Source organism: Petaurus breviceps, unplaced genomic scaffold, assembly GCF_028583685.1.
Source record: "Petaurus breviceps papuanus isolate PSGF00001 unplaced genomic scaffold, PetGlider_PUasm1.0 90255, whole genome shotgun sequence".
NCBI lineage: Eukaryota > Metazoa > Chordata > Mammalia > Diprotodontia > Petauridae > Petaurus > Petaurus breviceps.
In genome coordinates this window covers 14,136-41,609 of record NW_027187200.1, presented here as the reverse complement: position 1 = coordinate 41,609, position 27,474 = coordinate 14,136, and the positions used below count along the sequence as shown (strand labels likewise).

General features: G+C 39.3%; 1 long non-coding RNA gene across 1 annotated transcript in view; it reads left to right on the top strand.

The window, feature by feature from the left end:
- LOC138176839 (uncharacterized) overlaps positions 1 to 20,966 on the top strand; it is a 155,289-nt gene extending 134,323 nt beyond the window's left edge. Inside the window, exon 3 of the long non-coding RNA XR_011172396.1 lies at positions 14,723 to 20,966. This is a non-coding gene — a long non-coding RNA (uncharacterized lncRNA). The remainder of the gene's footprint in view (positions 1 to 14,722) is intronic.
- The last annotated feature ends 6,508 nt before the right edge of the window (positions 20,967 to 27,474 follow it).

Sequence of the window (27,474 nt, the reverse complement as noted above, 5' to 3'; positions counted from 1 at the left end):
GAATTTGTTTTCCATTGGGGTAGGGGAGGGAAGGTGAAAGACAGAGGAGGCAGGTTTTTGCTGATTAAAAATACATATAATTTTTAAATGTAAAAAAAATTTAGAAAACAAAGGAGGAAGACAAGAAGAATCTGAGATGTACACAAACAGATAGGATATGAGATCATTGTTCCCTTCACTGTGCCACCTTGCTGTCTTTTACATTTAACTCAGGGGAAATAGAGAATGCTTTCATGGATAAGTAACACCTGGGCTGAGCTTGAAAGGCTAAGAGGAATTTCTATAATAAGGTAAGGGAAGAGTGCATTTCTCGGGATAGAGGCCTTTGTGACAGTAACTAGTTAGGAGAGATAGGACCAAATTGGGAATCAGCTAGCAATTGAATCTCACGAGGATTTAGAGTGCATAAAGGGGAGTAAAGTGAAAAGCTGGAAATGCACATTAGAGCCAGGTTGTGATGGAACCTCAACGTCATACTAAGGAGTTATCATTTTATCCTAGAAAGCATAGGGAGCCATTGGACATTTTTGAACGAGAGAGCACGTGGTGAGCTCTTTAAATTAGAAAACTTGTTTTAGGGGATGTATGAAATGAAGTGTGGAGTGGAGAGATTGGAAGCAGGACAAACAAATGCAGATGATCTCTAAGATCTCCTCCAGCTGTGATATCCTATGACCCTATGTCCAACCCAGACAGATGCAACAACAAGGGATGTACCCATAGGTGAAGTCTTCCCCAAAATACCATTAGCTGGAGTGGATCTGCATTCATTGTACTGTTTCTCCTGTGGGGCTCCTCGACGATTTTTATTGTTTTCCTGTTGGCCAAGGTTTGTGGGTTGTTTCTTCATTTTAATCCCATGTGAGAGAGGAGTCTTGGAATTATCCAAAGGAAAAGCTCAGAGCAGAGGCTTGGGAGTTTAGGCAGCTTCGTATATTTGGAAGCAAAAGAAGGAAGGCGTGGGAAGAGTACCATTATGCTTAAAATAGTGGCCAGAAGCTTCGGAGATTCCAAGAATTCTGTTCATATACAACCAACCATTTCATTTGCTCTTTCTGCCAGAAAGTCTTGAATGAATGGGGTTTTATGTTTCATTCAAATCCAACAACTTTGGCTGCAGCCCAATTTCTATAGGCCCTTTGGGAAAGGCTGGCTGATCTGGGTGCTTTCAAAGGGCGGAGTGCTTCGGTCTTCACCTGTTTTCTTTTGAGAGATATCAGAGTATAACAGAAAGAATACTGGGTTCAGAATCAGAAGATGTGAATTTCAGTATCCTATGCAGCTGTGAGCAAGCCTGTTTCTTCATCTGTAAAATGAAGAATTGGGGCAACTAGGTGGCATAGTGGATAGGGGGCCTGAGTTCACATCCAGCCTCAGATATTTACTAACTGTGTGACCCTGGGCAAGTCACCTAACTCTGTTTTGCCTCAATTTCCTTATCTGTAAAATGAGCTAGAGAAGGAAATGGCAAACCACTTTAGTATGTTTGCCAAGATAATTCCAAATGAAGTCACGAAGAGTGACTGGACATGACTGGAACAAATCAACAACAACACAAAATGAGGATTATTATACTTACAACCTGGCACTGTGAGATCTAGTGCTGGGCCTGGAATCATGAGTTCAAATCCATCCTCATGAACTTTATGGTTGTATGACCCTGGGCAAATCCCTTACCTCAATCTGCCTCAGTTTCTTCCTCTGTAAAATAAGGATAATAAAAGCACTTACCCCCAGGGTTATTGTAAGGATTGAATGAGATAATATTTGTAAAATGCTTAACACATAATAGACATTTAATAAATGATAGTTTCTTTACTTATAACAGAAATTATTAACACAGGAAAGACATTAGACTTAAGAGGAGTTAGAAAGGCTTCTCATAGAAGAGAGGGATTTTAGTTGGGACTTAAAGGAATTTGGGGAAGCCAGTAGGCAGAGTTCAGGAGAGAGCACTCCAGGCATGGGGGACAGTCAAAGAAAATGCTGGCAGCCAAGAGATGGAGTGTCCTGTTCTTGGAACAGCCTAGAGGCTAGTATCAATAGATATCAGAGTATATGGCAAGGAATAGGGTGTAATAAAACTGGAAAGGTAGTGGGGGGGGGAGGGGATGGACCAGGTTTAAAGAGCTTTGAATGCCAAGCAGAGGATTTTGTATTTGATTCAAAAGACAACAGGGAGTCACTGGAGTTTATTGATTGGGGAGTTGACGTGATTGGATCTGCATTTTAGGAAAATCACTTTAGTGGCTGAATGGAGGATGAATTGGAGTAGGGAAGACTTGAGGCAGGCAGACCCACCAGCAGGCTATTACAGTAATCAAGGTGTGCCCAGTCAGATGGCTAAGATGACAGATAAACAGGAAAATGACAAATGCTGGAGAGGATGTGGGCAAGTTGGAACACTAATGCATTGCTGGTAGAGTTGTGAACTGACCCAACCTTTCTGGAGAGCAATCTGGAATTATGCCCAAAGGGCTATAAATAATTTCATACCCTTTGACCCAGCAATACCACTTCCAGGGTTGTATCCCAAAGAGATCATAGAAGTGGGAGGAAGACCCATATGTACATAAATATTTATAGCAGCTCTTTTTGTGGTAGCAAAGAATTGGAAATTAAGGGGGTGCCCATCAATTGGGGAATGGCTGAACAAGTTGTGATATATGCATTGTTTATTATTGTGCTATAAGAAACGAGGAGCAGATGGACTTCATATCTACCTGGAGAGGCTTATACGAACTGATGCTGAGTGAGAAGAGTAGAACCAGGAGAAATTTGTACACAATTACAGACACAACGTATGTGTGATGACCAACTTTGATAGACTGGACTCATCTCAGTAATGCAGTGATATAAGTCAATCCCAAAAGACTCATGATGGAGAGAGATGTCTACATCCAGAGAAAGAACTGAGTTTGAATCCAGATTGAAGCAAACTACCTGATCTTTTTCTTTTTCTTGTTTGTTTTTTTTTCCTCTTTACCATTTTTCATTCCATCTGATACAATCCATCTTTATAACCTGACTAATGTAATGTGAAAGTATTTACAGATCCTATACTTGATTGTATGCCACCATGGGGGGTAGGGGGACAGAATTTGAAACTCAAGGAATGTGGAATTGAATCTTGTAAACTAAAAGTAAACAAACAAATTAATTTTTTAAAAATGGAAATTGAAGTTGAAGAAAAAGTGGCTTAAACTGCAACTTAGTAGATGCTATTCTAAAAACTTGTGATATGTGAAAGAAAATCTGCATTTCCCTTTGCTAAAGAAAAAAGGAGCATATTTTGCTTATATGCATAACCTGCTAAAATATCAAAGTGTTTGAGGACTTAATTCACAAGACATTAAAAAAAGAACCAAAATCTTAATTAAAAAATAATAATAATTAAGGTATGAGGGATGAGTGCTTGCGCTAGACATTTGCACAAGGTGGCCTTGTCAGAGGAGAGAAGGAGGTGTATTCGAGAAATGTTTCAAAGGTGAAATCAGCAGGTCTTGGCAACAGATGGGATGAGAAATAATGAGGAGTCATGATGACTTTTTTTTTTAAGCAATTGGGGTTAAGTAACTTGCTCAAGGTTACACGGCCAGTTATTTCTGGGTGTGGTGCTAAGTATCTGAGCCCGGATTCGATCCCCAGGTCATCCCGACACTGGGGCCATTGCTCTTATTCGCTGTGCTACCTGGCTGCCCCCACGATGACTCTTAGAGTATGAGTCTATCCACTTATCAGCAGCCAGGGGGTGCAGTGGACAGTGCCAGGGCAGGAGTCAGGAAGACTTATCTTCCTGAGTTCAAATTTGGCATCAGACACTTAATCGCTGTGTGACCCTGGGCAAGTCATTTAACTTGTTTGTCTCAGTTTTCTCATCTATAAAATGAACTAGAGAAGGAAATGACAAACCACTACAGCATCTTTTCCAAGAAAACCCCAAAAGAGGTCACGAAGAGTCAGATGGGACTGAAAATGAGTGAACAGCATCAACATGTCAACATTAAGATAAGAAGTGATAATAAATAAGAACAGTATTCAGAAAAAGATATGACCTACAGTTAAGAGTGTAACCCTGAAATATTTAAGCAAGATATTGAAAATAAAAAATGAGAAATTGAAAAAAAGACATGAATTGACATTGATTACAATAATTTTATTCAAGGTAATTAATGGCTACAACAAAAGAAACCAAGAGGGCCTTAATCAACAAATATTTGACTTAGTTGCCAAACTGAGAATGATATATGCCAAAGGCAGCAATAATTTAGAATATAATTTCATCTGTAAAATATTGCAAAGAATCGTGGTGGATGATTATAAGCAGGACTGTCTCATGAGCACAGAAAAACAGGGCAAAATCAGTTTAAAGAAGCCTTGATGAAATATACCATTAAGCAGGGTCATCCACCTTTTTTGGGTCTTGGTCTCCTCTTCTATATAGCTGAGGGAGTTGTACTGGGTGGTTTCTTTTCTTTTCTTTTTTTGAGGGATTTTACTGGCAATATTTATAGACAGAGCATAAATTGTAGGGGTAGGGTGGGTAAGATGGAAAGTAGGGGAAGGGTAGAATTAAGTTGTAAAATATAGTCTTGGGTTCAAAAGGTTTCTTCCAAGTTATGAAGCACTGCTTCTTTCCTATTCCCCACTTTCCAAGGTCTCTTCTGGTCCTCCCTCTTCTGAAGAATATGGGGAAAATAGAAACACATTATGGATATAAGCAATGGCTATGGTTGTGAGGTGGCTAGAAAGTGAAAAGCAGGTCCAAGTGACTTCTCCATATATACACATATGGCCAGAGTGCTTAAATTTATCTTCCCAGGCCAAGGTCAGTTCCAGGAACACCCCTACTGCCTCAGTTGTTTGAACTGCTCTGTAGAATCTGTTGAGAAGCAAAGTTTCCTATAGCTTGAGGTGTCCCCCAATATATTGGGTGATTTCTTTCTACTATAACATTCAGAGCTCCATCGAAGCACTCAAGCTAGGGGCTCTGGAGTCCAAGGATGAAGACAAAATCCTCAGTATTCTTTCCCTGGTTTCTTTCATGCTTTTCCTGTTTTAGTTACTATAACATAGGAAAGGAGGAGAAAACTCAGGCCTCTCATTAGTTCAGTCTAGGGGTTAATTCCCCACAAAAAGCCAGGAGAGAAGGAAATCAAAAAAGGTATTTTGGGAAGAAGTCCAGCTATCCCAGGAATGATTAATCAGCAACGCATTTAGCACTGGTGCCATGCAGGGAATGATACCTATGTAGGCATTCACCCATTGCCTATTTATTGGAAGAATTTTATAGTTTGCATCAGAGAACAACCAAGCATCTTATGCCTCTTAGTCTCTACTCCTCTGTTTAGCTTGTTTGATTAGCTCACCAACTCGATCATTGGAGGTATATGGAGGAAAGGAATGAAGGAATTTAAAATATGCCCATTTTGTTCCATGACAGGGTGAAATGACTGTAGGAGACAAGGTTGAAACTAAAGCAAGGTTACAAAAGATCAATATCTGGTACAAAGCCTTAACATACCTTCCTCATCCCCCATCTCTGTTCCAGGACTATGAATAATCAAAAATTGACTGCAAATGAACAGTCTGGCTATATGTACGTTTAGTTTTCAGTTCATAATCAGATATATTAAAGTCCCTTTTCCAACTTAGCCCAGGCAAAGTTTTTTTGGTATTTATTTTTTGTCTATAAATTTGTGAATAACCTTTATTTTTTTGAGGTTTAGTGGAGACTTGGGTTCTAGAATTCACTTGTTCCATTAGTTGTGTGAATTGGGGAGCAAGTTATCATTTCCATCCCTGGATCTCAGTTTCCTCGTCAGGAAAAGGAGGATTTTGGAAGGGTACTAAGTTCCTCCTTGCATTCAATGATTTTTCATTTTATTTTCCTGCTCTAGTAGGGGTAAATGCAAAGTCCTATACTTGGGATCAAAGAATCAGTTTCACAAATACAAGATGGGGAAATGCAGTAACTGAAAATAAATCTTAAGGGTTTTAGTGACTGCAAGATCAAAATGAAAATAGACCATAGAAGCCAAACAAAGATAATATAATCTTAGGGTGATCTGAAGATACATGTTATTCAAAAGGAGAAAAGAGACAGTCCCAATGTACTCGGTTCTGGTTAGAGCACTTCTGTAGTATTTTATTCCATTTTCATCACCACATTTTAGGAAGGACATTGACAAGCTAGAGTAACCAGAATGGTGAGTGTATTGGAGATCATATTTACAATGTAAGGATCACTTAAAGAACTGAAGATGTTTATTGTGAAGAAGAAAAGAGTTGGGGGGACATGAGAAGCATCACAATACACTGGGAAGGGCATTGGATTTGAAGTCAGAGGACCAGAATTTGAAAACTAGCTTTGCAACTTACTTTCTGTGTAACTTTAGCCAAGTTATATAATCCATCTGGGCCTCAGTTTCCTCATCTGTAAAGTTGCACAGATGAGACTGAATCCCCACTGAGGGCCCTTCTAGTTTTAAACCTACAATCTTCCTTCAAGTTCCAGAGGAAGTTCTGCCTTGTACAAAAAGCCTCTCCTTGTTCAGCTTAATGCAAGGTCCTCCCCTCTGTTGATTACCACCAGTTTTACCTGGGTATAGCTTGCTTGTATATAGTTGTTTGCATGTTGTCTCCCCCACTAGACTGTGAGTTCCTTGAGGGCAGGGACTGTCTTTTGCCTGTCTTTATATGCCCAACATTTAGTGCAATACATGGCACAAAGTAGGAGCTTTGTAAACACTTACTATCTGATATAAAATAGTAAAAGTTTTCATTTAAAACACAGCCTCAATGATCATAATGCTCAGATCACCTCTCTCTGACTTTGGACTGTAGTGTGTGTGTGTGTTTATGTGTATGTGTACATCTACACATATAAATTTATATTTATATACACATATATATGTATTTTTATATTTATGTCTCCCACTCCCAGCAGACTTATCTTCCTCATTAGATTTGGCTTAGGGTAATATTAAAACAGTTTGTCATTTCCTGAGTGTACACCCACACTCCCAACTGGGGCTGGAGTAAGGAGGGAAGGAAAGCAAGAAGAAATAAGAAACCCCACCTGGAATTCCTGATCCATTGTTCATATAGCAGAGTTGTCTGCATAAAATGGCGCGGTTTTGTTTAGGTATCTTTCAGGTACACCCATCACCCCCACCCCACCTCCTGTGACTTCAACTTGGGGACAGAAAAACCTAAGTTTGAATCTCAATTTTGCTATTTACCACATGTGTAAACTTGGATATCTCAGTTAACCTCTCCAGGTCTAAGTATTGGTTTCTGTAAAATGGGAGGATAAGAATACCTCCCTGGGTGGTTGTGAGTATCAAAAGAAATAATGTAATAGATAATACTTGAGTGTTATGTAAATGAAAACATTTCCAGACTTTATGGATCTGGGCCTTTATTGGCAGGATGTTTCTTCTATACTTTAGGGGATAGTTTTACTGAGTTATTCTGGCCAAAAATTCATCCCCTCAGGGTAAGCCTAGTTATGAGTCTCATTACATTTTACTATGATGTCTCAGAGATGTCAGACATGCAGTGCATTTCCAGGCCTACACTTGAAGCCTTTATAGTTTGGTAGAACCTGTCAGTGCTTGTATTTTGCTGGCATAGCCTTTGAGAGCCCAAGGTCCCCTCCACCCTTGATGAGGCATCAGATGAGGACATTAGTAAAGGAGAGATGTGCAATGGAGCTATTATTAATGAACTAAACTTCTAATAGTCATTTTAAAGATTGATTCAGAACAGTCTCCATTTATCAGAATTGCCAGGCTGCCATTTTCCCTTATCTCACAGAATTTTCACCAGCTTGTTGTCTGTGATCCAAGAAAGGTGGCACCATTATGGAGATGTCAAAGGCTTTCTTCATTGCACCTCTCTCTTCCCACCACCTTCAGTTTGGGGTTCCGTGCCTCCCCTTCTTGAAGTACCTGGTACTGTCCTTTGTGCCTACCTGCTCATTTCCCATTCCTAGCTAAATCTTACTCTACCTAGCTAAATCTTACTCTATCTGTGTGAATTTTAGGCAAGTATGGTCCCTTTCCTTAACTAATTTGTATTCAAAGCATTATCCTTTTCTTTTTTTTTTTTTGAGAGAAGAGTGATATCATGTAAAGATTTAACAGGTGGTAGTAGTTTTTTTGTTTTTTTGCTGGGGGGTGGGGACCAACATGTACTTAATCTTTGCTTATTTTGTATTCGAATTTGTTTTAAAGTATAGAAAAAAGGATCATAAAATGAGAATCAGAACTTGGTGACCCTTTTATGGAGAGCTGTAGAATTGTGTTTGGTAGACTTATTTTGTATTCCCAGGCCTCTGCATTTTTTGTGCTCCAAGAGGAAAAGGCAGGGGTAATTTGTAAGACAATCGCTAGACAAAAATCGGGAGCAACCAGTCGTAACGCAACATAATTATTTCTATGTAATGACTTCTCCTTGTTTCGGTCCAGAGCAACGACTGTAATCTTTATCTGTCACAGGAAAGCTGGCTATCTGGGAACCCCTGTGGTTTAGTGATGGAGCTTCTAGGAAATTTGCAATTCGAGTTAATCTCATGTTCCCAAGAAGCCAAGGAGAACAAGTTACATAAATTCTTTGCCATGACGGGAGCTTCTTCCTGCCTGGAATTGTTCACTTTCAAAGCTGGAAAGGTCCATTGGTGTTACTGAATCACTGATTTTCCAGGGGAGGGAACAGAGGTTGGAAGAGGGGAAAGGGACTCAGTCGGCCAGAGTCACAGAAGTAAATAATGACTGAGCTGAGGGCTGGTAGCCAGGTTTGTTGATTTAGTATCATAGAATTTAAGAGTTATAGGGGACTCCTAGTAGCCATCTAGTAAAAACCAAACAAAACAAAACCAAAAAACTCTTCTCCAACATTCCCCACAAATGGTCATCCATCCTCTGCTTGAAGACTCCTCATCCAGTGGAGTCACACAGTCAGTAGGTATCAAAGGTGGGATTTGGACTCAGGTCTTTTGATTATAAATGCAGTTTTCAGGTCTTCCTGACTCTAGGACTGGAAAAGGAAGAAAAAGTTGTTCACAGTACAGTGATTAAGACCTTGTCCCTGAAGAATGTATCACATATTGTGAACTCTGCATGAGGCAGTCCTCATGAATTGGAATTTAGTTGCCATCAGGTCCCCGAAGGACAATGTGTTGATAGATAAAAGAGAGCCAGTCTCAGTGTCTAGAAGATGTGAGTTTATGTCCCACCTCTAAATTATTGACTCTGTGACCCAAGTCATTCAATTTTTCAGCATCTGGGTCCACTCTCTAAGACTGTGATTCTCTAAAGGTCTTACAGAGTACACAGTTTTCTTTCCTGTTTGCCCTGAACATTTAAGTTGGAAACATTCCTGGAGAGTCAGGAAACTTGCAAAAGAGTCCTTTTTTTAGTTCTTTGTGAATTCAAGTTCTAACATTTTAAAATTAAATCTATGTAATAGGTGAGTTGTGTTTATTTTGTGAATATTATACTTGGGGAAGTTGAATAAACATTTATATATATGTATATATACATACATGTATATATACATATATATAGTAACTACTATGTGCCTAGCACTGTGCTATGCTGTGTTTTTTTATAAATTATCCATTTGATCCTCTTAATAAACTGTCAACAGGATGTCTGCTTTTGGAGGAGTAATTTAATTCAATAAACATTTATTAAGTGCCTTTTGTTGTTGCTATTGTTTAGTTGTTTTAGTCATTTTTTACTCTCCATGACCCCAATTTGGGTTTTCATGGCAGAGATACTGGTTTGCCATTTCCTTCTCCAGCTCATTTTACAGATGAGGAAACTGAGGCAAACAGGGTTAAGTGACCTGTCCAGGGTCAAACAGGTAGTACGTATCTAAAGCCAGTTTTGAACTCAGGAAGATGAGTTTTCCTTACTTCAGGTCCAGCACTTTATCCACTGCACCACCTAGCTGCCCTTATTAAGTGCCTATCATGTACAGAGCTGGGAGCAGCCTGGACAAACCCAGAAGGACTCATCACTACAAGGTGAATCACAGGGTGAATTTCTATGACTGAGAAAATTCATGGAGATAGTTTGTTAAGGAGTTGGGGTTGGGGCTACAATTTGTAATGTGGAAGGATCCCTCTCAATAATGGCAGATGTCCTTGGAACATGTGAATATGGTGGAGATATGAGGGAGCAAGGTTTATTATGGTGGCTGGCATAAAGATCTTCCCTGAGGACTCCCAATGGCATTGTTCATGCGTGGCATCAAGAAGAACTCTATGCAGAGCTAGGAAAGAAGAGTCAGTGTGTTCAATCCTTGGGGTGTTTAATGCTGAACTTCAGAATTTAGATGGGGTATCAAAAAAAATAATCCTTACATACAAGTATGTTCTTTGAGGTCAGGTACAAAGAAATATTTGAGTTTGTATAGGAAAGAGCATTGAACAGATTCTAGTCCTGGCTTTGACTCTAACCGGCTCAGTACTTGGACAAGTCAGAATCACAAAATCTCCAAGTTGGAAGGGACTTAGAAGTCATCCATTCCGGCTGTCACTTGAATAGGAATTGCCTCTACAAAATTTCTAACAAGTGGCTATCTGTGTTTGGCCTGATGACCTCCCAAAGGGACAATCTGCTACTTTCCAAGGCAGTCCATTGCATTTCTGATAGCTGAGATTGTGAAGAAATTGTTTCTTACCTTAAGCCTAAATCTGTCTCTCTTCCTCTTGTTCTCACTGGAACCAAGCAGAAGCAACATGCTCCATCTAATACTTGACAGACCCTTTAAGGGTTGAAGGTTTGTTGTTGTTGAGTTCTTTCAGTTATATCCAACTCTCTGTGACCCTGTTTGGGATTTTCTTGTTACCAAGACACTGGAGTGGTTTGCCATTTCTTCCCCAGCTCATTTTACAGATGAGGAAATTGAGGCAAGCAAGGTTAAATAACTTGAAGGCATCTACAAAGTTTTCTCTTCTTCAGGATAAGCAGTATCAGTTCCTTCAGCTGATTCTGGCACAGAGGGGTCTTGATACCCTTTGCTATCATATTTGTCCTTCTCTGGACCTTCTCACAAATGATTTAAACTTTCTGGAACTCAGCTATCTATAAAACAGGAGAAACCATGCCTGCTTGGCCTGCCTCTCAGAAATTTTAGGTGGATCAGACAAGTTAATGTTTGTGAATGTGTTTCACAAAACTCTAAGGTGTTATATACATAAAGGAGACATTGTTAGCTTTGATTTACGTTAAAGAACTTTGAAAGTTATTAAATATAATACAAGTATAAAGTTCAGTTACTCTGGTAATTTCTACATAATAGCAACTGACTGCACATTTATCATTTGGACCTCATGACAATCCTGTGAGGTAGGTCCCACAGATATTATTATCCATGTTTGACAAGTGAGAAGATGGAGGCCCAGAGATGAAAATCATCATCTGTGTTCTGCCCCTTTGGCTAGATATATGTCAGGGTTCTTCACGGGGCTTTGTATTCTCCCCTGCTTTATTTTATTTATTTATTTATAAAATATATATTTCTCTCCTTCATTATCTTTCATGGGATCAACTAATATCTATCTCTATGCAGATGATTCCCAGATCTATCCAGACCTCACCTTTCTCCTTATCCCCAGTCTGCACATCCAGCTAATCTGCTGGACATGTCTACCTTTCAAAGCTATTTTCATAAAAACATTAATATATTTAATTTCTAATACTATAAGTATTGATAGATATAGTCTACCTAAAAACTCTTTGTGGGGGGGTCCTCCATAATTTTTAAGAGTGTAAAGGGGTCTCAAGCCCCAAAAGTTTGAGAACTTCTCTTCTGAACAAACTGACCTATGTGGTATTCTCCATGCTCCTAACTCTGGACCTTTGCAAAGACTTTCCCCTAAGTCAGGAATAATAATAAAATCAACATTTAACTTTCAAAGCTGTCTTGTTTGTCTGTGGTTCATTCATTCCAACCCTCTTCGCATTTGGGGAAAGGCTCATATCAATAATCCTTTACTCCTTTCCACTCAAACCCATTAAAAAAAAAAAAGAAAGAAAAAAAAACAAAACCTTTATACCAAATACAAATGATTAAGCAAAAGAAAAAAAAATTCCTGCATTGCCCATGTCCAAAAATGTAAATTTCATTGTATATCTTGAGTCCATTACATTTCTCTCAACAAATGAGTACCTGCTTCATCATTAATACTCTGCGATCTTGCTTGGTCATTACATTGTTCAGAATCTGGAAGAAATCTTCTAAGATCTACTCGATCTGATTCATTTTACAGATGAGGAAACAGATCCAGGAAAATTAAATGACATACCCAATGCCTCACGCATGGCAAATAATATGAGTATGATTCAAACCCCTATCTTCTGACTCTATCCTCAGGCGCCCGCTCCTAGTGGAAAGGGAGAGGATTTTACACCAGTTCTCATTCCTTGACATTCGGAGCACTGGACTTGTTAAATTCAAGGCAGAGTTTTGGCCTGTGTTTTACTTGTTACCGTCAGACCTGCATTACCACCATTTGCTGTATGTGTGTTTCAAGCTTTGAATAGCTGGTATACAAATTTAGGGAATGTGGCCCTCAAGAAGAAAGGAGGGGAACCCCATTGCCATTCTTCAGAAAAGTTCTTTTCCTGCTGGTTTGCAAAGCTAAATAAAAGAAAATACTCAATTGTTGGGATGTGTAGTTCTTGATCTTCCATCACCTTATCCCTAACACTGGGCCTTGGGAAAGGAGTGGGGTAGATAAAACTTCATGGGGTTTCATTCTTTTACTAAACAAATCCTTAGTGAGTACCTGTTTTATATAGTTACTTCTTCTAAATGCATTTTTGTTGTTGGGTTTTTTTTTTTGCAGTTCTGTCTGAGTCTTTGTGACCACATTTGGAGTTTTCTTGGCAAAGATATTGAGGTGGTTTGCCGTTCCCCTCTCCAGCTTATTTTACAGATGAGGAAGCTGAGGAAAGTAGGGTTTAGTGAATTGCCCAGGGTCACACAAGCTATTAAATGTCTGAGGTCAGATTTGAACTCAGAAACATGAGACTTCCTGACTCCAGGCCTGGTGCTCTATCCATTGTGCCACTTAGCTGCCCTCTGAATGTATAGGGAGAGGGAAAAGAGGAAAAAAATATACATCTGAGTCCCTTCTTTCAAGAAACTTACAGACCGTGTTCTTCATGACAGCACATACAGAGCTTATATCAAATTGCTGCCTTCTCAATGAGAGGGGGGTGGGGGAAGGAGGGAGGGAGAGAATTTGGCACCCAAAAGTTTTTTAAATGTTAAAAATTTTTACATGTATTTGGAAAAAAATATTTAAAAGGAAAGGAAGGAAAGAAGGAAGGAAGGGAGGGAGGGAGGGAGGAAGGAAGGGAGGGAAGGAAGAAAGGAAGGAAGAAGCTTATGGATTATTTAAGGAGTTTGGTTGTATGTAGTATGTGGGTATAGTGGCTAGAGTACTGAACCTGGAGTCAGAAAGATCTGGATTTGAATTTGGCTTCTGATACTTAACAAACTATGACCCTGGGCAAGTCACTAAACCTCTATTTACCCATCTATAAAATGGGGGTATCAATAGCTTCTACCTCCCAGATTGTTGTGAGGAGAAAATGAGATATTTATCAAGCACTTAGAATAGTGCCTGGTATATAGCAAGCACTTTATAAATGTTAGCTGTTTGATAGTATCAAGTGATAGTATCAAGAATACTGAACTTGGAGTCAGGAGTACATTTGAGTCCTTTCTTTTTAAAATTAACTTGGAAAAATCCCTTAACTTCTGGATCTCAGTCTTCTCCTTTGTAAAATGAGGCATTTGAACTAGATTAAGGGTTTTTAACCTGGGGTCCATGACTTTTTTTTAAGAAATATATTTTATATTAATTTTGATATTAAACATAATTAATTTTCTTTGTAATATTTTATATTTTATCTTATGCATTTAGAAACGTGATTCTCAAAGGGTTCATTGGTTTCACCAGTGTGCCTTATTGTCTATGACAGCAAAAATTGTAAAGAACCCTTGGACTAGATTATCTTCAAGATCCTTTCCAGCTCTGCCTCTAGAATCTAATGAGCTTAGTAAATATAATACTACATGACAGAATGATGATCAAGGCTGTGAAAGAGGCACAAAGAAAGTGCTTTGAAGGTTCATTTTATGGTCAAGACAGGCAGAGGTCAAGTGACTTCCCCAAGGTCACACTTGAACTCAGGATTTACTGACTGCAGACTCTTAGCTCTATCCAGTGCACCACCTAGTGCCTCATGATAAGAACTCATGATTCTCCAGCAGGGTTGTTGTTTTTTTAAATTCCCTTTGACAGTGCTGCATTTGCTCCAAACATTCCTCCCCTCACTGTCCCTCTCTTACCCACCACCTTCCTTGTTACTACTCAGGGCACTTTCAGAAACTGAGGCTGACTGCGCCTGTTCTCAGAAGGCAGCTTCTGATCATGCCTGCTAGAGCCACCTACTAGAAACATCTAGCAATTAAAAGCTGGGCCTGAAGCCAAGACCTGTGATTTTTATTTATTTCAGGATAGGGGTGGCAGAGTCACCACAGCCTAGCAGGCTGATTAAATAAAAAAAAAAAAAAGCAAGCAGACTCAAGAAGAAGTTTACAGTCTGTTGTTCTCACTTGGGGCTTCCACTCAGAGCCTTGTTAAGCATACATTGGTAGGCAAATGATAGCAGATGTCTATCTTCTTTTTCAGGGGCATGGTTTAGTGGTCTGGCCTTAGGACTTGGAGTTTGGAAGCCTGAAAATTCTCATCTCAATTCTGATTCTGAATTCTATTGGCCTTGGGTAAGTTATTCCATAATGACTGGATTTGGATGGGAAGAGGGTTAAGAGTAGCAGTGAAGAGGGACAGATAGGAGACAAAGGAGTTTAGATTTGAGGACATATCAGGTTCTTCTCAGCTCTGAATCTACAATCCTATGGTCTGGTAAATCCTGGAGATGTGATAACATTTGAAGAAAGCTGTTTCCCTTCCCTGGGAAATAGCTAGTGACTTATTAATAATAGTAGAAGTCCTCTACATTAGTCCAGAGGAGTGTTTTCATGTACATCGTCTCCCTTGATTCTCACAACAACATTGTGAAATGGACAAGGCAGGTGTTATTACTTCCATTATACAGATAAAGGAGACTGAGTCTCAGAGATTTGAAGTGCCTTGTCCTAGATCCAATGTGGTAGGGTAGGAAGAGAATTAACTCTAGAGTCAAAGGACCTGGGTTCAAATTCTGCCTCTGACATTTTCTGATGTTCAGCAAGTCACTTATGCTGTCTGTGCCTCAGTTTCCCATGTATACAGTGTTGGTGTTGCATTAGATGGTATCTGAAGTCTCTTCCAGTTCTAAATCTACTATGCTATGAGCAGTAAGAGGCAGCATCAGGACCAGCACCCAGATCCAGCCCACAGTGATACCTCTCTTCCTTTCTCCCAGATACTAAAATGACCAGAGGTCTGTTAAAAAAAGGTTGTGAGTGTCAGGTTCTATCTCTGAATTTGCTAGCTTACAGGGCCACTTACCCTTTTTCCTTAGGCAGCTATATGATACAGTGGATTAAAAGAACTCTGGGTAAGATGTCAGGAGGGCACGAGTTCAAATTCGGCCTCAAACACTTACTAGCTGTGTGACCTTGTGCAAGTCACTTAACTGCTGTCTGCCTCAGTTTCCTCATCTGTAAAGTGGAGATAATAAGAGCACATACCTTCCAGGATTGTTGTAAGGGTCAAATAAGATAATATCTCTAAAGCATCTTGCAAAGCACAATATAAATGCTAATTTTTCTTATCAAAAGTCCTTCAAACGGCCTTACTGAGACCCAGAAGATAGTCCATGTTACTGTCTTCCTTAGTAACTAAGAACAACGGCCATTAACCTGTTTACCTGTTTCCTCTTCTAGTGAGTCTACAATTTTCTGTAAATGACCTAGTAAAATTTAATGTGTTCCTCTAGTCTGCCTGGATTTGCTCAGAGGCTGCCTCGGCGTATCAAGCTGTTCCATTTTAGCTAGGGCTGCCCAAGAGGATAGAACAAGAATTTTTTAAACAAATAAGTCATGGAAATGTTATATTTTAAATCAATAGATGAATATTCTCTCTGCTAGTGATGTTCCCCAACTGTCCCCTTCTTTCTATCCTAGGCAGTTGTCTATAAATTTTCTATAGGAATTTGTTTGCTTGACTGTGCTCTTGTTACAGGGAGATGAGGAAAGAAAATAGATTTTCATTAATTGAAAAAATGAAGTCATTTTCTAAGAAAATCCCCTACAATGTATCTACCCAGTGGCTGGAGGCCTTCTTTTAAAACTTTTGCTCTTTTGTGGATGCCTGTAGAGCCGCTTAGAGCATCTATTATCCTTCATTTTCACAGCACGAGTGGCTCTTCGTGATTTTCCAGGCTGTTGTAAATAGACTTTACGTAGATAGATGACAGATAGATAGCTGTTACCTGTTCATGATGCTGTCCTTTACATTACTTTCACAAGTATGGTAGGGAAAGGAAGGGAAGGGAATACAAGTAAGCATTTATTAAGCACCTACTCTATACCAAGCAGTTTACTAATAGCTTTACAAATATCATTTCATTTAATCCTCACAACCCTGGGAGGTAGGCGCTAGTATGATCCTAATTTTACAGTTAAGGAAATTGAGGCAAACAGGTTATGTGACTGACTCAGGGTCTCATATCTAGTTAATGTCTGAAACCAGAGTTAAATCCAGGTCAGTGTTCTATGCTTATACTGCCTATACTTATCATGAATCTTTCCATTACCCTTTGAAAGATCTGCAATTTCGATTCTTCTAAATCATCCCATAATTATAGTATCACTGTGAGAATGTTGCTTTTGAAAAGAAGTACTTTGGCAGCAGTGAGCAGTGTATGGAATCATACTGAAAAGGGCTCTACCATTTCCTAATTGAGATCTGTTTGCTTTCCTCTTATTCAGTTCTAGGCTAAACTCATATTGATGAGTGCCCATCCCAGTTCATTATCCCCTTGCAGTGCCCATCCTTGCAGTAGGACTGAAGGCTTGACCCTATCAGCAGCCAGTTCAGGTATATCTCTTAATCTGAACAATATAGCCTCCATTTCCAGCTGTAGGGTGTTCCCCCACCCTGGTGTGAATGATGAGGTCAGTTTCATGAAAGACAGTGGATTTAGGCAAATGGTCATCAAGCAAAATGTTTCCATTTCCATTTGCATTAAAAAAGAATCTGAAATAATAATGGTATCGTATATAAAATTAGGTAGATTAGGAAGGGAAGTTGGAGAGAAGGGAATTCCTTTTTGCCATTATCTCATTATGAGTCAAAGTGAAGCAAATATAATACATTTTCCATCTGTCAGTGATAATACTTGTTCAGTTCTGCCAGACTGTGAGTTCCCTGAGGGCAGGGACCCTGTTGTGGCTGAGTATCTCTCTCCCAGTCCTGAGGACCAGTTAGTTACACTGTTAGTACTCAGTCATTTTCTAATGAACTGAATTGTCAATTTCTACTAAAATATTTACAGCAGAGCTTTTTTGTGGTAACAAAGAATTAGAAACAAAGTAGATGCTCATCAACTGGGAAATGACTAAACAAATTGTCCTGCGTGATTGTAATGGAATATTAATTACTATGTTGCAAGAAACAATGAATAAGAAGAATGTAGGGAGTCATGAGATGACGTATGAATAGATGCAGAATGAAGTAAGCATAACTGGGAAAACAATATGCATAATGACAATGTCGATGAAAATGGAGTTAATTGAATTGATGTTCACTTGGTAGCATGATCTCAATACACTTGGGGGAAAGTGCCCCAAATAGGGTGAAAATGAAAGGATCATTTATTTGGAGATGAAAAAAAAGACCTAAATTTAGGAACAACAGCTTCAAAAAAAGAAGAAATACAAAAAAAAAAATGATAACATTCTCCAGTTCCCAAAAGGGAAACTCTGCTCATCAAATACTCCTTAGAATTCCCAGAGGTCCAGAGGGACAGAGCTCAACTCTAATCTATCATTATAAGTCAGAGGGGAAAGTAGGAAAATGAGAACACTGAACATCTAAATATAACCACGTATGGGTGTAGAAACCAAATTAGTTTTGGTTCTGCTATTAGGTTAGGGATATGGACTGCACCTATGATTTTACTGGTAAAGGGAACTCCAAGGTAAGGAAACTCCCCTCACTCCCTTTCCAGTGGTAGGCATCTTCTCTGCAATTTACAGGCTTAGAATAGGGGTCCTTAACCTGGGGCCAATGGACATCAAAGGAGTCTGTGGATAGATTTCAGGAAGTCTGTGAACTTGAATGGAGGAATAATTACATCTTCATTTTCACTGACCTTTGATTTTCTTTGTAATTTTTATATTATTTGTATTTTTTAATGCAATTAAAAACAATATTCTGAAAAGACATCCGTAGGCATAACCAGGCTGACTACCAAAGTGGTCCAAGATGCAAAAAAAAAAAGTGAAGAACCCCTGACTTAGAGAGTTTGAGAAGTGGTGATTGCCCAGGTTCACAGCTTCTATGTGGCTTAAGGAGTAATTGAGCCCAGTTCCTTCTGGATCCAGGACTGGTTCACTACATGCTATGCCAGACTGGCTCTCACTCTACCATTAGAATGGACAAAATTCTCAGCCCACTACGATGAATGAATGAATCTTCACGAACAATAAGCGAAGCTAGTAGTGAGATGCTTCTCACATTAATTCCTGTGACTGCAGAATCATAGAAAAGCTAGGAGAGGTTTTAGGTATCATCTTGTCTAGCTATGATTCTGAACATTTTTGGATATATAAATACCCCTTTTAACTCAACACATTTTCAGGCTCCCATGGGATTGGGATTATACTATTGGTGTCTATTGATTGAGAAAATGCACAGTGACAAGTGTCCATGAATTCAACAAGTAAATTTGTTTTAGTAGTCATAATAGCTCTATGGACATTTGATAAACTGTGATATCTGTGACTTTTTTTAAACATCTATAGAAGCCATATTTGCATATTTTGGGCTCTGCAAGCCAATCATTGGGAAAACCACTGCTCTAATTCAGGCCCTTGATTTTACAGATGAAGAAACTGAGGCCCAGAGAGGTGAAGTGCTTCCCTTAGGGTCACCCAGCAAGCCAGTGTCAGAGCTAAGTCTAGAGCCCACTGTGGCCTTGGCATCCATCTGCTGTCCTACAGCAGCATCCAAGCCTTGTGGCAAGAACAAACAAAACACTATAGACTTCTTTTGGTGAAAGGGAAGACAGAAATGTCCAGAAGCCAAATGAAATGCTTCTGTCTTAGTCATTAATTGTTTATGCAACACCCCCAGGACTTGTGATTTGTGATGCAGTAAAAGGAGCATTGCCTGGACTGGGAGTTAAGAAAACCTCAGTTCTAGTCCCACTTCCCCTATCTCTGGAAGGTTACTTCTCTTCACTGGGTCTTAGTCTCTTTATCTGTGAAATGGAGAGCTTAGACTAGATGACCTGTGAGGTCTCGTCCAGCTCTAAGTCTTTGGTCCTGTGATCTGTAAAATGAGGAGGTTGGATGCATAAGGCCCCTCAAGTCCTTTCCAGCTCGAACATTCTAGGGTTCTCTTTGGTGGCTGGGCTGAGTTGACCCAATCTCTCTCCTCCCTCAGCCTCAACCCTTAATTGGGCATTAAAGCTGTAGACCAGATGGAGAAAGGGCACATCCTCCCCTGGCAAATGTTCAGCTGCCACACCTATAATAGGACCCTGGATACTTTAATGTGTTTGCATTTTCTCCCATATTTTATTTCATTTCATCGACTTTTTAGGAATGGATTTTCTATGTTACATCATGCCCTGAGTCCTCAGTGAAGCGGGGGGTTAAGTAGGAGGTTTCCCTTGGCACAGGAAGTAGATGATATGTGTTTGTTTAGATTGCTAGCAGACTTATCGCTCTTCATAACGTGATGAGGTGGAATCAGTGGTGTCCTGTAAAAAAAAAAAAGGCTAGATCTAAACTCAATAGACTTCTGGCTCCAACTCCACGTAGTTTTATGACCGTGGATAAGTCATCTCTCTGGCTTTCAGTTTCCTCATCTGTAAAATGAGATAATAAATCTTACCCTTCCCACTGATCAGTTGTCATAAAGAATGGACTCTGTAACCCCTAAAGTTCTAAAGAATTAGAAATAGTTACTACTATCATTGTCTGAATAACATTTGGAAGGGTTGAGTCTTTTTTTAGAGCTCTGTGTGTGTGCATTTATTTAGTCACATGTTTTAGGAGTCTCATCTTTATTTTTTAGAGCTCAGTCCTGGATGATTCCTACCCCAGGGGCATTGCCAGCAGTGGATTGGTAGGGCAGGAAATGTTGCTAGTCCTCAGGTCTTGGAGCAGGAAGAGTCGGGGGTGGGGCTGAGATGACAAATTACCAGTTCCATTTTTGGACACTGTGCAGCTGTATGATTATCTCAGTGGGTCAAAAACAACAGCCGTCTGTGCTGAATTCATGGCTAATTGCTTTTGTGCTGGCCCCTTTTTGCAGTCGGGTTACCTCCAATTCTGGGTTTCCAGGAAAGCGTGTGTTTTCTCCTTCTCAGAACTTGCATATGTTGAGTGTGACCGAGTCACAGTGATGGGGATGATTCCCTGTTTCTTGAGTGGGATTTTTCTGTGCTACTTATTATACAGTACAAATGGAATGCACCTGACATGGTGTTTCCCAGACCATCATTTCCTTCCCATTCTCTACCTGCCTCATTGACCATCAGAGTCAGGAGGAATGTTAAAGGTCATCTAGTCCAGCCCCTGTCCTTTTATGAGTGAGCAGACTGGGGCCCAGAGAGGTAACTCTTACAAGAACACACAGCTAGATAGGAGCAGAGCAAAGACTAAAACCCTAGTCTCTTGTCTCTTAAATTCATGTTCTTACCACTCCATCATAGTGCCCTCCCACCTCAACAGTTCTTTTTCCATCTCTTGTCCCTAAGACCAACTACTAGCTCCCAAGTATGATAGCTATAACATGCTCAGGGCTCTACCCCAGTATTTGTTTGTGGTTTATTTTTGTAGTGTATGTAGGAGGTTGTGTCTAGATGATGTTTTCCACAATTTAATTTCTTTTGCATGGACCTGCTGGCTAGAGATGAAGAAGAAAAGAAAAAAAATGTGTGACTTAGAATTGAAAGAAGACAGATTAAGAGTCAGAAGATCTAGGTTCTAGGACTCACTGGGTGACCTTGAACAGTTGTCCCCCCTTCTCTGATCTTCAGCTCCATCCTAAAATGTAAAATGTGGATGTTAGACTGTGTAGTCTTCAAGGAATCTTCTTGCTTTGAATTCTGTTTTGTAATCTGCGTCTATTATTACTGTAATCTGATACCGATCAAGTGCATTGACCTTTTTTTTCTAAACATCCAAACATTTCATTGAGTGCTTACGGCATGAAGAGACCCTGTGTTAGCCTCTAGAAACAACCATTCCATCCCTCATGGATCTCGTAGTCTGACAGTAGGTAAGAGAAGAGTACACAAAGGCCTATAATGCAAAGTAGGAGATGGTAGGCATATGAAAAAGCTGCCAAAGTGAATAATTCTTATCCTGTGGTGCTATGATTGGATAGAGAATTTTTAAGTTTTAGAGTGTTCTAGAGGATTAGAGAAGGGATAGAAAACATTTAAGTGGGGGAATCAAGAAAGGCTTCAATGAGTAGGTGACAACCTGAACCTTGAAGGTTTTCTTTTAAAAATCACATTTTATTGATAACATGGGTGTGGGTGTGTATAGTGTATGGGTATGTGTGTGTACACGTGTACATTTGTACATTTGTACATATGAATTTGAATAGAGTTATTGGAAAGGTATATGCAAAACTGTCATCTATACATACATATGTTTGTATGTGTATAGTGTGTATGCATATGTATGTACATTTATACATATATATGGATTTGAGTAGTTATTGGAAAGGCATGCACACAATTGTTAAATGTACTACATATGTTTGTATGTGTATATAGTGTGTGTGCATTATATAATATATACATGTACATATATATGAATTTGAGTAGAGTTATTGGAAACACATACATCTCTATAAAGCATACATAGGGGTAATATATATGTATGTATAAGTATACTTAGTATATAAATATATTTATAAATAAATTTAAAACATCTAACATTTATTATATTAATAGAAGATAATAGTTTTAAGATATTTATATATATCTATAAATATATACAGCTGCCCCATATATAAAGTATACTAAGTAATATATATATATATATATATATAACATATATACACACACCTGTGTACACACACACACACACACACACACACACACACACACACGCAGATCACTGTCACTGCTCAGTTACCTTATCCGAAAGGATAGAGCAGGCAGGTTTAATGTAGTTTTGCTCAGTGTTTTTCTTTGTGGGACAGTTTTATAGTATATATGTGAGGTCATGTATAGATGGTCTTTTCCACCATAATTTAATTCCCTTAGTCGTGTTCCTCCTTTGTTTTGTACAGATCTTTCCAAGGCAGAGGATACAGTGGAAAGAGCCTTGGTTCTGGAGTCAGAAGACCTAGGTTAAAATCCTGCTCCTGGTGCTAATTGCCCCTGTGACCTTGGGTAAACCCCCTAGGCCTCAGTTTCCTCATCAATAAAATGAAGAGGTTGGACTAGCTAGCCCTTTATGCTTTTCAGCTCTAAATCCATGGTCCTTACATTTCTCTGAAAACTTTATATTTGTCATCTCTTACAGTGCAATGATATTCCATCACATTCTTAGGCCATAGCTTGTTCAGTCTCTTTCTCAGTCATTCTCCAACCAGGGGTATCCCCTCTGTTTCCAGGTTTTTTACTTCCATAAAAAGTGCTGCTATAAATATTTTCTTCTGTCTATGAACTCTGTGGTGTATATGTCTAATTGGGGTTTTGCTAGGTCAGAAGGTAGGAACAATTTAGTGACCTATTACCATTCCTTAGGTGACTTCAAAGGGAACTTTCAGCTCTGGAATCTTATAACAGGTGATGAATTTAATCTGAGGCATTTTCAGTTTGTTCACATTCAACAGAATAGCAATAACAGCTAATGTTGATGGAGAATTTTAGTAAAGCACTTAACATACATGATCATTTGATCTTCACAATATCCTCTGCAATTGATACTAATAAGCATTATTATCTGTACTTTAGAAATGAGGAAACAGACTCAGCAGTTAATTGGAGTCAGAAAATCTCAGTTCAAATCTTTATTCTACCAATTTCTGACTCTGTGACATTGGATACTTCTCTATACCCACATTTCCTTCTCTTTGTTACTTTGTGGGTTCTGTAGCACTAGAGTTTGTTTAGAGTCATATTTTACAGGTATTGGAGGTGGTTGGAGCGGGAGCTCAAGCAAGTTCCTGCTTTTACTCCGCCATCTTGGCTCTGCCCCCTCCCTCACATTTCCTTCTATTAACAGTAGAACCTTACTGAAAGTGAGAAGATTAAATCAAATACTTTCAAACATCCCTTTGGCTCTAAAATTCTATGTCTAATGTCCTTTGCAATTGAAAGTGGAAGAGCCAAAATTCAAATTCCAGTCTTCTGATTTCCCAGTCATTTCTTTTTCTCCTCTATCCAGCTTCTTTGCTTGCCTATGCTAGGTCCCCTAGGATCTGAGCATGACCCACTCCTTCTCACAAAACAGAAGGGGTCTAATGTGGAAGGGGCCTGAAGAGGCATGACCTGGGGTGGGTAATAAATGCTTAGGACACCGCAATGGTCTTCTTCAGCCTTAGAGAAGAGGAAGATTTTAGAGGATTGCAGCCATTAGAATTGGAAAGGCTCTTATGCATCATCTACCCCAACCCCCTCATTTTATGGATGAAAAGGAACTTAGGGTTCAGAAAGAGAAAATGATTTGCCTAAATGTAGAGTAAATGTCAGAGCAACCATTTGTTTCCCAGATCATCTGACTGAAATCAATCACTCTTCTGTTATCAAAAGCAGCATCCTGAACTTTGTCAGGCAATCTTTGCCTCTTAGAACCTTGGAACATGGATGACATCAGTCTTATAGCATGCAAAGATGGTAGTAACTGACTCTCTTAACCTACGGCCTCAGCCCCAGATGGAGCAGGCACCAGCCCTTCCATTATGTACATGGCAGATAGAAGGTGGGCCCTGGGAAAGCTATTGCCTATGCAGAAACCAGTGAAGCTTAGGTTGTGTTTCTGGCACTAAGCAGACCAGAAGAAGTCACCATCAAGTTTTCTACAAATCATATTGCTGGGGGGAGGAGGGCAGGGTTATTTGCACAGTGACTGGCACGTTACAGGTGATTAATGTTTATTGACTGTTGACTTTGGTGTGAAGGAACCATGGCTATCTTCAATTCAGTAATCATCCCATGGATTCACTTACCATCTCTATGCTGAGGTCTGTGAGTGGCCGAAGTACTTCTGGCTTAACATAATGAGACAATGAGAGAGACAGACAGAGAGACAGGAGAGAAAGAAAAGGAGACAGAGGGGAAAGAAACAAAGAAGAAAAAAAGTGTTACCCACACATGAAGATTTTTTTGGTCCCCATTCCTTCACCTTAACCATACTGACTGACTGATTTACTTCCACTGCATTCCACCAAGACTGCTTGCATATTTTCCCTGGGTGAGTTAAGTACTCTAGCTGAGAAATGCTTCTGTCATAGTGTTTGACTCCCGACCCAGAACCAGTTTCCATGCAATGCAAGCAGAATTATTCTGTGTTCAGGGAAGATTACTAGCTTTATATTCAGGCCATTGTTCTATGGGTTCTTTCTTTTTTTATTTTATTTTATTTCCCTCTTTCTAACCCTCAGAAATAGAATTTCACTGACTCTGAATGAAGGAGCTTGATGTGTATATAGCTGTGAATCCCAGTACCTTTGCCAGTCTTGGGAAACGGCAGCTCTTTTACATAATGCTTCTCAACTTCACAGCTGTAATGATTGGTATTCAAAGCAAGAAAAATACCTGAGAGAAGGGTTGAGAGATGAGATTAAGAGTAGGAAATTATTCGGAATATAGACTACAAAATCCATAGTCTGTTTGGAAATCATCATGGGAATTTTACAAAAAAAGTGACCAAAATGTCCATGACCCAGATATTCCACTGCTAGACCAAAGAAGCCAATGACAAGGAAAAAAAGCCCTGCCAAAATCCAAAATATTTAAAGCAATAGTTTTTGTGGTAGCAAAGAACTAGAAACAAAGTGGTTGCCCATTAATTAGGGAAAGGCTTTGAATATTATGATTCAGTTAGTTAAACTGCTTTCAACTCTTTTATGATCAAATAAAATCAAATAACACTAAGACCATTTATAACATGTGTAATATATAGTATATAGTGTTTCTTGGTTTTCCTATTTTTCTTTTTTGCTTTCTGGAGTGGGGGATTGCAGGGCAGTTGGGATTAAGTGACTTGTCCAAGGTCACACGGCTAGGAAGTGTTAAGTGTCTGAAGTCGGATTTGAACTCGGGTCCTCCTGACTCCAGGGCCAGTGTTCTATTCACCGAGCCACCTAGTCATCCCTTTTCTTTTTTCTAAAATAAATTTCTGTTGGTATCTTTAGTTTTCACATCATCTATATTTTCCATTATAGTCCTTCCTACCACCTTCCAGATAGCCATCCTTTATAATAAAGAATGGAGAATGATATAAAGAAAAAAAGAAACCACATAACTAAATAATGTTATCAAAAAAGTCTGACATGATATGCAGTATCCCACACCCCCACTTCTACAAAGGAGCAGGGGCCACTGATATCACACATCTCTTATTTGGGACCAACTTTGGTCATTCTGATTTTGAAGCATTCATTTTTGATTGTTTTAGTCTTTCCATTGTCTTTTTATAGTCGTCTTATCTAGTTTGTCTGGCTCTGCTCACTTCATTTTGTTCTCTGTATGCATCATCTTCCTCATTTCTCACAGCACAGTAGTACTCCATGTTAACGCAAACAGTTTGTTTGAGGGTAATTATATGAATGTTGGACAAGCAGAGGAGACAAAAAAGGATCAGTTTTAGGAAGGAACAGGACTAGAAGAGAAAGAAAGGAAATATCCAATAGGAAGGGGAACAGATCACACAGAGATCTAGAAAGGGATAAGGACTTAAAAAAAGGGCCATTGACTCTGTCGATTAAGAGATCATTGGCAGCTTTGGAAAGAGCAGTTTCAACTGAGTGATGAGGTCAAAGGTCAGAATGTGAAGGGCTGAGAAGTAAGTGAAAGGAGAGGAAGCAGAGGAAATGAGTACAGACAGCTTTTTTCTACTTTGGCATATTTATTTTGGTCCTGGGAAATTCTCTCTTTTTTTGTTGTTAAAGAGGAAAATAAAATGGCATCCCAAAACATACATATTTTTGTTTTAAGGACCATCCTATCTTCAGAGCAGTTTATGTGTCTGAGATACAAATACAATGAGAAATATTTTACTATTTTCCTACTATGAGCAAAGCACCACACTGGATAATGAGGGAGATAATGCAAAGATTAGATAAGGCCCCAGCTCCCCTGAGTGTAGCAAAGAGAGAAGAAACAAACAATTTTGATCCACAGTATTACTTGACAAGAAAGATATCAAACAAAATGTTCTATGAGATCTGATCTGATCAAGGAAGGTTTCCAATAAGGTGCATGAAGTAGTTGGAATCTCTAAAGGTTTTGTTTTGTCTTGTTTTAGTTGGGTTTTAAGGCTAGCTAAGAATTCAGCAGGCAAAAACGGAGAAAGTGGGTACCTTTCAGTCTTAAGGAGCAGGATGACCAAGGGCACATACATAGGTGACAAGATTGATGAGTGTGTTTGGTGGACATAAAATAAGGAATCTGGGGGGAGGGGTAATTGGAGAAAAAGTAATGAGAGGTATCTATCGTGGCTGTTATGTTATATTAAATCAATCCTGTTTCATTCACACTTCTCAAATATATCTTTCCTCTTCCCTTTTTATCTATGTTGGGGCCCTGAAAAGTGATAACAACTGCAGCAACAACTAGAATTTATATAGCACTTTATGGTTCACAAAGCACTTTCTGTTATCTCATTTGATCATCACAATAACCCTGGGAAATAAATCCTATTATTATCCCCATTTTACAGATGAGGAAATTGGGGTAGGTAGAGTGACTTGCTCAGGGTCACATAGCTAGAAAGTGTCTTAAGACTTCCTAAGTCCAAGTCCAACATTCTTTCCTCTGTGCCACCCAGCTGCCTCTGAAGAATGTGGCCATGTTCACATCTTGGGCCCCAGGTTCCTACCAGGGTGGGGATAGTTATTGAAAAAGTCTGGTTGCATCCTGTGTTCTTTTTTGACTATGCCCACCTGGTGCAGAGTATGTTAGGTATCCTTTGGGGAAAGACAGTTACTCATATCTGGGACCCAAATATCATGCCTGAATTCTAGACTTGATTCCCCTGCTTAACATGGACTCCCTTCAAAAGAGAGCTTACTTCAGT